This window comes from Lolium rigidum, chromosome 6, assembly GCF_022539505.1.
Source record: "Lolium rigidum isolate FL_2022 chromosome 6, APGP_CSIRO_Lrig_0.1, whole genome shotgun sequence".
Taxonomy (NCBI): Eukaryota; Viridiplantae; Streptophyta; class Magnoliopsida; order Poales; family Poaceae; genus Lolium; species Lolium rigidum.
This window is the reverse complement of record NC_061513.1, coordinates 326,665,075-326,673,335: the sequence shown is the minus strand read 5'-3', so window position 1 is coordinate 326,673,335 and position 8,261 is coordinate 326,665,075. Positions and strand designations below refer to the sequence as shown.

Below are 8,261 nucleotides of genomic sequence, written 5' to 3'. Positions count from 1 at the left end.
CGGTGTGACTGTGACCCAAAAAATGGCACCTGGTTAATTAATGGGACAGACGATTGCATTGCCAAGGAAGGAGTGCACACGTCTGCGGGCGGAGTCTTGGTTGCGGGCGGGGCTTGTCGGTCAACGACGCTCCATTCGTTACTCCGGTGGGTCAACCTCTCCACATTCTTTTGTTTGCCAAGACGAGAAGAGAATTAACCGGTTCATTGTGCATGCGCCGATGCGCGGGGCCGGGAGATTGGTCAACGAGGCGCGCGCACCGGCACCTACAGTCCACAGCTGCATGCATCACACTTCTCGTTTCGGTCACGACTCCCTACTCGTTCGCTCTTTTGTTTGCCAAAAGAGAAAGACATGGATCCCAAGTACCGTGCAATTGAATTACTAACCCTGTTCCTTCCTTACTCGCGGCCAGATTAATTAATCGATCGACTCGTGCAATATATACGTACGAGTTCCCTACTCCTTCGTTGCGCAACACACGCACGCGCTGCGGATCATCCAATATGTTCTTTTCTTTGACAAGACAAAAGACCGTGCAACTGAATTACTAACCCAGTTCCTTCCTTACTCGCGGCCAGATTAATTAATTAATCGACTCATGGTGCATGCACTCGTGCACGCACGCAACATCCACCCATCCAAAGACGATTTACACGCGCACGGATGATTAATTACCGGAAAAAGTCCAAAATGAACCCTGAATTCGTAGACCAAAGCTAAATCAAACCCCAAAGTCCGAATCCCTGTAATTGGCACTCTCAACTCTGTGATCCCGGTCTATTTTAAACCTTGCACCTAGTTTGCAGATAAAAAATAAAAAAAAATCTTAACCAAACATGTCATTTTCTTCTTCCACCTCCATTACAGCAGTTGAGGGAAGAAAGGAATAGAGGGGAGGCGCTGTCATCGAGGCCCTCGCATGGGATGCCGCCTCCGCGCCGGGGACGACCACATCCGGCGGCGAACTCATCTTGGAGGGGGTAGGCGAGAGTGGCAACCGAAGGTCGACTGAGCTCGCATGAGGGCTGCAAGGTGGAGGCACGCCGGAGAGCACGATAGGGGCAGAGATAACCGTCGCACCACGGGGATGGCGCCTTGTCTGCTTTAGCAAACCGCCGCGTCGTGGACCGAGCTCTGGTCGTGGAATTGCGACTTGGCCGTGAACTACCGCCGACAGAACACGTTCTCCCGCCGGACCACGGGGATGGTAGCGAGCTCTGGCGGCGCGCTGGGTTCGCTAGCCGTGCGGCCTTGCGGAGGTCGCTGAGGACCAACACCACCTCGCCACGATTAATGGGCACAAGATGTGAGTGGAGATTGGGGAGGAAGACTCTTACAAGTGGGGCCCAGGTGCCAGTGAGACTAGACCGTGATCCTGGTCGGGATTGTAACTTTCCTCGTGTGCCAAACAGTTCCAAGGTTCAAAATAGACCAGGATCACATAGTTGAGAGTGCCGATTACTGGGATTCATACTTGGGGGTTCGATTTGGCTTTCGTCTACGAATTCAGGGTTTATATTGGACTTTTTCCTTAATTACCTCTACGTCTTCCGGGGTTATTACACGCGTGGACCACCTACCTGTTCGGGGAAATCCTAACCGCTATGTTAGCCTAAACTTGACGCTAACTTCTAACTGCAACCATTTCCTAATAATTACTACCTCCGTTTATAAAAGGATGTTGTACGATTCCCTCTGTGTTAAAAATAATATCATATGTTTGTCTAAATTCAATTTTTTCCCTTTTTTCAGAATTACTTGCTCGCCTTATTTAAACAGATGCCAAAGTTAAAGGGATAATGTTCACATCGTGGGGTTCTAAAAGCCACAAATGGCGTCCCAAACTGAATTAAGAGCATGACGAGCCAAGTAATGAGCTTTAGTATTTCATTTCCCAAATGATTGAAGCATAGCTTCCTCCCGCTGCTGCAGCATTATCAGTCGCTACCTATAAACACTTTCCCTAGCTACGCATAAATCTGCAGCTCTCTCGACAAGCAAGCGCTTCTAATGATGGCGGGGACATATAGAGGCCTCCTCTAGTTGATACAACGAAATCAACATAGATAAATTCGAATTTACGTATCGACTAATTATTGTCTATATATCAAACCCCCGCAAAAGCCCTACTCCTGGGTGTTCTCGTTTGCATATCGATTCGCTTATGTTGTGTGAAAAATCAAGGAATTCTCTTCAATAAACAAAAAACAAAGGGAATTATCTTCAACAAAGGTAAAAGAATATGTGCCTACATCAGTTACAAAATAAGTTTCTAGATATGGGCGTAGCTAGATTAATTTTAATGAGTAGATTCATCCGTATCTACTACCGGATTAATGGGCAATTACGCACTTCGAGAAATAAGTTTGACTACTAATTTGGTAAACAAAATATAAGATATACATCACAAAAATTATATTATTGAAACATTTTTTGAATACAAAATCCAATGGTATAATTTTGTAGTACATATCTCATATTTTGTTGACCAAATTTTTAGTCAAACTTGTTTCTCAAAGTGCGTAATTATCCATTAATCCAGTATGAAGGGAGTACAAAGAGTTGCGACACTTAATCTTAGAATGTTGGGAGTACTAGTTAAGCTAACCAGCATACCATCAATGGTTAATAAGAAAGAAATTTCTACAAGACCTTCACCCAGTTCTTTTTTAGGACAACCACATCAGACAGAAAAAAATAGTATGCATTTTTTACCCACACCCAGTGACGTTTAAATATACAATTCAACTCAGACTCGCCAGTCCAATTAATAAAATGCAACTTCATGTGCAGAATAAAAGCGAAGCTAATCAATCCATCATCAATGGATAATTAGCAAGAGAGTTTGACATGACCTTCACCAATATTTAGGACAATTACATTACAGTTTGCTTTTATATTCACGCGCAGCTCTCGTGACGTTCAAATATACAATTCAAATCAGACTTGCGAGACCAATTAAATGCAACTTCATGCACAACAGAAAAGTTTGCAACTTCTGATCTCAACTACAGCTCAAACAGATTTACTACATAGCCCACGGCCATGACGGACCCAAGCAGCCGGATCCAGGCGAGGCAAGCCACACAACATAGCATCTTGGCCCTGGACCGGGCAACCGCCAAGCCACGTCACATGCAGATAACAAAGATGAAACCACTAGCATGTTCATTACCAAACAACTTCACAAAGAGCACATCTTATCGGCTTCGCACACACATGCTTGTGCTAAGCACAAGGCATATTGTCTGTCTCACTTGTCACTGGGTCCTCCAACTTCCAACTAGTGCAGCCTTTCCCTTGAACAAGAACAACACATGGTCAGGTACAGCAAAACTGGAAAATCAGCACATGGTCAATACATCCATAATAAGCAGCAGCTCATACGTGAGAAATATCATTTGGAAAAGAATAAAAAGGAACAAGTACCAGATTTCGATTTTTGGTTCTCATGGTACATAAGCAATCGGAACAGCAACATGGCCTGGATGATGACGGTGGTGACGGTCTTGTCGAACAAGCTGCTGGATCGGCGGGCATGCTACTCCTCGAACTTCTCCATCGATTTGTCCAAACCATCCACTCCTTCTGTGGGCCTAATTTGTTCATGCTCTTGTCGGTTGACACGCCACTGGATGTGGATGTTGTCGGGCAGCTACATCCAGCCTTCATGTTGCTCGCTGCAGAGCTTGCTCTCCTGTGATGGGACCCTACATGTATTTACAGATCTTGTTAGTTTCATGGCACACACAGGGTATTTCAAGTTAGAAATCTAAAGCATACACATCAGTTGAGCATTACATAAGCATGTGTACCAATTTGATGTACACAACATCAACAAAAATACAAACTTACGGAAATAAAACAGCAACAGCCACTATTCAATCAGTGGTACAAGACTTTAAACAACTCATCAGCTTCTGTAAGTTTCATGATGCACACACAACATATGTAGTCTATTCCAACTTGGAAAATTCCAACATACATATCAGTGACAACATGAAAGAATTTAAAGCTCTTACATGTTTTCATGACCTGCACTGTATTTCAGTTTGCAAAGTTGCAACATAAATATCCATTGGTTGTACACAACTTATTTGCACAAGGATGTTAATTTGCTGTACACAACATCAGAAGAAGAGAAGACTTACGGAAATAAAACATCAACAGCCCATTGCACACTTCAGTGGCTCAAGAAATTGTATGTTTGCATACATTGCGTGCGAGCTTCTCCCGCTTCTCTTGTTCCATTCTCTGCAGAAACAGGTGAACAAGCATGTTAGTAATTATTAAGAAAGCATCCACACATATATACCAAGAGCACTTCAAGGCAAATCTGCTAAAAAGAATAACAGACCCAATTCAATACTGCATACACTAAAAGAGGCATTATGTTCAGAAAACGGGTCAGATGGTGGAAAACTAGTAAAAAAACATTGCCATGTATTGTTTGCAGCCCCATATGCAAAACCAAAACTCAATCCCAATTTTCATTTCCAAACCACCGGGAATTCAACATCCCTGCAACTATTTAACTTAAGCTCCAATGGTATAAAAACTTGGTGAACAACTAAAATCAATTCAGTGGCAGGTTTGCAAAGATAAACAACATCAATGAGCAACCAACCATGCATCAGCAACAGTATGCGCTCAACTAAGCAAGCACAACCCAGACTAAAGCCTTAGGTATCAATGCTAGAAAGAATCATGTCATGATAAAAATCCTAAATGACACCACAAAGTTCAGAGGCAAACAGACTCATCAATTACATACGGCGCCACAATAGGATAGCACATTTCAACCACACATAGAACACAAGACCAACAGCGTTGCTAATGCACACGGCAACAAAGTACTGTACAATATATCCTGTTATTTGAGACAATAGCCAAAATACCACTACTGAGAACCGAAAGTTCCAAAATACCACTAATAAAAACTGAGTAGCCAAAATAGCACTCAAGTATAGATTTCCATTCCAGAATACCACTAGTTCCTAACCGAGACTAACGGTGTCAAATAAAGAACTGCATGCCCCTGGTGATTCTTCTTCCCCAGCCAGCATCTCCCTCGATTCTGAGCGCCTTCTATTTTCCTTAGCCTTCCTGTCCACAACACTCTACTCCTCCTCCCGCTCACTACAACACAAGAACAGGCGACTACTCTACAAGCTAGCAATGTTTTAGCTAGCAATCGATTACAGGCCCGGGTAGGGTGTATTTTTATACACGGACAAGCTGGAACACTAGACCTAGTCAAAGTACTACTCGTGTTGATGAGCGAGAGAGAGCACTGCAGTTCGCGGGGGAGCTGATGAGCGGAGAGCATGCCGTGGCAGGTGCATCAGCATCCGGCAATGGCGGATACAGTCGCCGCCATCGGTCGGGTGTCTAAGATGAGAGAGAACAGAAGGGTAATTTCGGGAAGGAAATAAAGAACGGGCAACTTTGCTATGCGTTGACTAACGGCATCGGTTTGAAAACTAGCGGAGTGGTATTTTGGCGTGGAAAAACCAAAGATCAATGCTATTTTGGCTACTCAGTTTTGACTAGTGGTATTTTGGAACTTTCGGTTCTCCACTAGGGGCACATCAAGTTACTGTCCATACTAGCGCAATCGTTTACACTACATCCTCGTGTTGTAACTACACAGCAACAAAATAATCACAGTATTCATATTCATCCTGGGACTAAACTACAACAATGCAACCTGCAAAATCTGCCAAGCATCCGGAAGAAAGACTAGATTTTTCAGAGGAATACCTTAGCCTCTGGACATAGGGCCAGGCTGGGCAGGGTGCCGACGTTGGCCAGCGGCTGACATCAACAACAGTGGGCAACACAGCAGTTTTGCTTTCTCACATTTCCCTGAAGACCAAGAAGATGGAAAGATCAGGTAAGCATACCATCTTTGTTTGCCCAAACAAATAATGACAGTTAAACTGAAGAAATTACAAACATGTACAGTGCAAAAGCAAGGGCTACAATTTGATTTATCCATATTGTAACTAACAACCTACAATACGATAAGCAAAGACGACTCAGAGGTCCGAGCATAGATAAGACCTAATGGTGAGGTCGTTATTTCAACAAGAAAAACCCACAACATCTGATCCATTCATAGCAGCAAGATGAACAGTAGTGGATATGCACTGTAATTATGAACCAATGCACAAAAAGGTGGAGCACAGAGTCACCACAGCTTCATGGCAGTGGTACTACAGAGCACGTAGAGAATAAATAAGGGAACCCGAGGAGCTCACCGGAGGGCGGTGTAGCGAGGCCCTAGGTAGTCGAGGCCGGGGGTGCCAGCCGAGCCTACCACCATGCGCGAGGCGTGGAAAGCCACGGCCAGCAGCAGCACCGTCAGAGCCCTCACTGGCAGCAGCAGCAGGTCGAGTTGGAGCATCAGTCTCTAAGACTCTAAGTGCAGTCACTTGAACAATCTAAACAAAACAAAGAAAACAGCAGTAAGTACTACAAATAAGCAACATATATTGAGGATTGTAAATAGGTAGGAATGTGTAGCTGTAGCATTAAGCTTTCTGCCCTTGCCAAATTGTACCAATCACTGGTTAATTAATCTCCATAGCATGTTTAATAACTAATCTTAATATTCAATCAACTTGCTCCGGAAGCAAAGACAAAATAAAAACCAGTACAGCAAGAAAACCTATTCATGTCCAGAAATCCTTACCATGGCAAAGTTAGACAGGTAATTTTCACTGACATGTTTAATCAACCAGTAATAAGGTAGACAATTAATCCTGTACATAAGGTGCAGAGGAGGAAAAAAGAAACCACAATCCTCACATTTTTAGTTTTTTACAAGAACTGGAATTTCCTGTGGCAAAAACATAGCAGTTACTTAATCTGTAGCAACGCCCATTTTTCTTTCTTGTCAAAGTTAATTAGCTAGTTTGGTCTAAAATTTGAATTGCAAAACAAGGTCTAACATCTTTCCTTGCTAGCCAATAGTTGATAATTAATCTGATCCAAAACCTAGCAACTATACAATCAAGATCCACTTTTTACAGCAACACTATTACATGGGCCGCAAGTAGGCAGAGCACATGGTCACCATGGCTCACCACGTTTTTGGCAACACCAACTAAGGGAAGAAGCCGGCAGCAGCTCCGGACCTGAAAACAAAGACACAAGGACATGAGGTTGCTGCTTCCGGCATCTATTTATGCAAGAATTCTGCATCCTGACCATCAATGACAGTAGGGACGAGTTCCCAAACACAGGACGCAGAATGCCTCACTACACAAGATAATTTTCTACCAATTCTGACCTAACCTATTCCTCGCATCCTGCAGCAACTTTATATACATAGAAAACCATACCAGCATGGTTGGAATAGAGTGGGATTACCAGTAGTCGATGACGAGACCGCCAAGCCTGTCCACCCCGGACAATGTCGAGCAACAGGAACACGTCCTCTTCCAGCCGCACCCGCCTGTTGTCAGTGCCGTCGAGCCATGTGAGCCCTCCCTGCCGGTTGTGTGGTGCCAAATCGTGACATCGTTTTCAGTAAGTAAAGAAGACAGGAGTTATCACTGGATATAACGTATGGCAGCAACAGAGACTCGAGCGCCAACCAGAGGAAGGGGAAAAAATCGACCTTTGGATGATGCCGGACGGGGAGGTCCTGGACGGACGACGGCGTCGAGGTAGGTCGCCGCGGCACGGCGAGCAGCTGCGGCGCGCACCTTCGGGGCCTCGTCGTCGCACACCTTGTGGTGCAGCTACGCACGCTGGTTCAAGCGGTGGTTAGGGCCGGCGCTGCAGAACGGGCTGTGGCGCCGGCGAGGTAAACCGGTGGGGGCGGCGTGGACTGCTTGCCGGAGGGGAGGAAAGAAGAGGACGGCGGCATCGGGTCGGAGCTGGTGCAGTAGAGAAGGCGGCGGCGGCCGATCTGGCGTGGGAGAGGGGGATTTCGGGAGAGGAGGACGACAATTTCGCCATTTCTGAAGGGGATTCCGCCCACTCGGCCCAAGTTTTCTTCTCCCACTCGGCCCAAAACAGAAAACGGCAAAAGCAAAATTCAGGGCGGGAAAAAGATTCAGATATACATATACGTGTTGGCTTAGCTACGTAAGAACACATTTCTCTCTTTTCTTTCCCTCCCTTGTAGAATAGGCCATACATGATTGTGACGAGGAACTCAACAATCTCATTTTCCTTTTCCAAAACTAGTTTGAAATAGTCAAGGAAAGGGGTAGGTTGACCGCGACGCGGGGTTGGGCCATCGG

General features: G+C 45.0%; 1 long non-coding RNA gene across 1 annotated transcript; it reads right to left on the bottom strand.

Annotated features, from left to right (window-relative positions):
• Nucleotides 1-2,846: 2,846 nt before the first annotated feature.
• Nucleotides 2,847-7,543, bottom strand: LOC124667964. The gene is made up of 7 exons (XR_006991501.1): nt 7,381-7,543; nt 7,095-7,145; nt 6,267-6,449; nt 5,767-5,871; nt 4,155-4,257; nt 3,433-3,713; nt 2,847-3,302 (listed from the first exon to the last, which is right to left on the bottom strand). It is a non-coding gene; the product is annotated as an uncharacterized LOC124667964 (long non-coding RNA).
• Nucleotides 7,544-8,261: the final 718 nt, after the last annotated feature.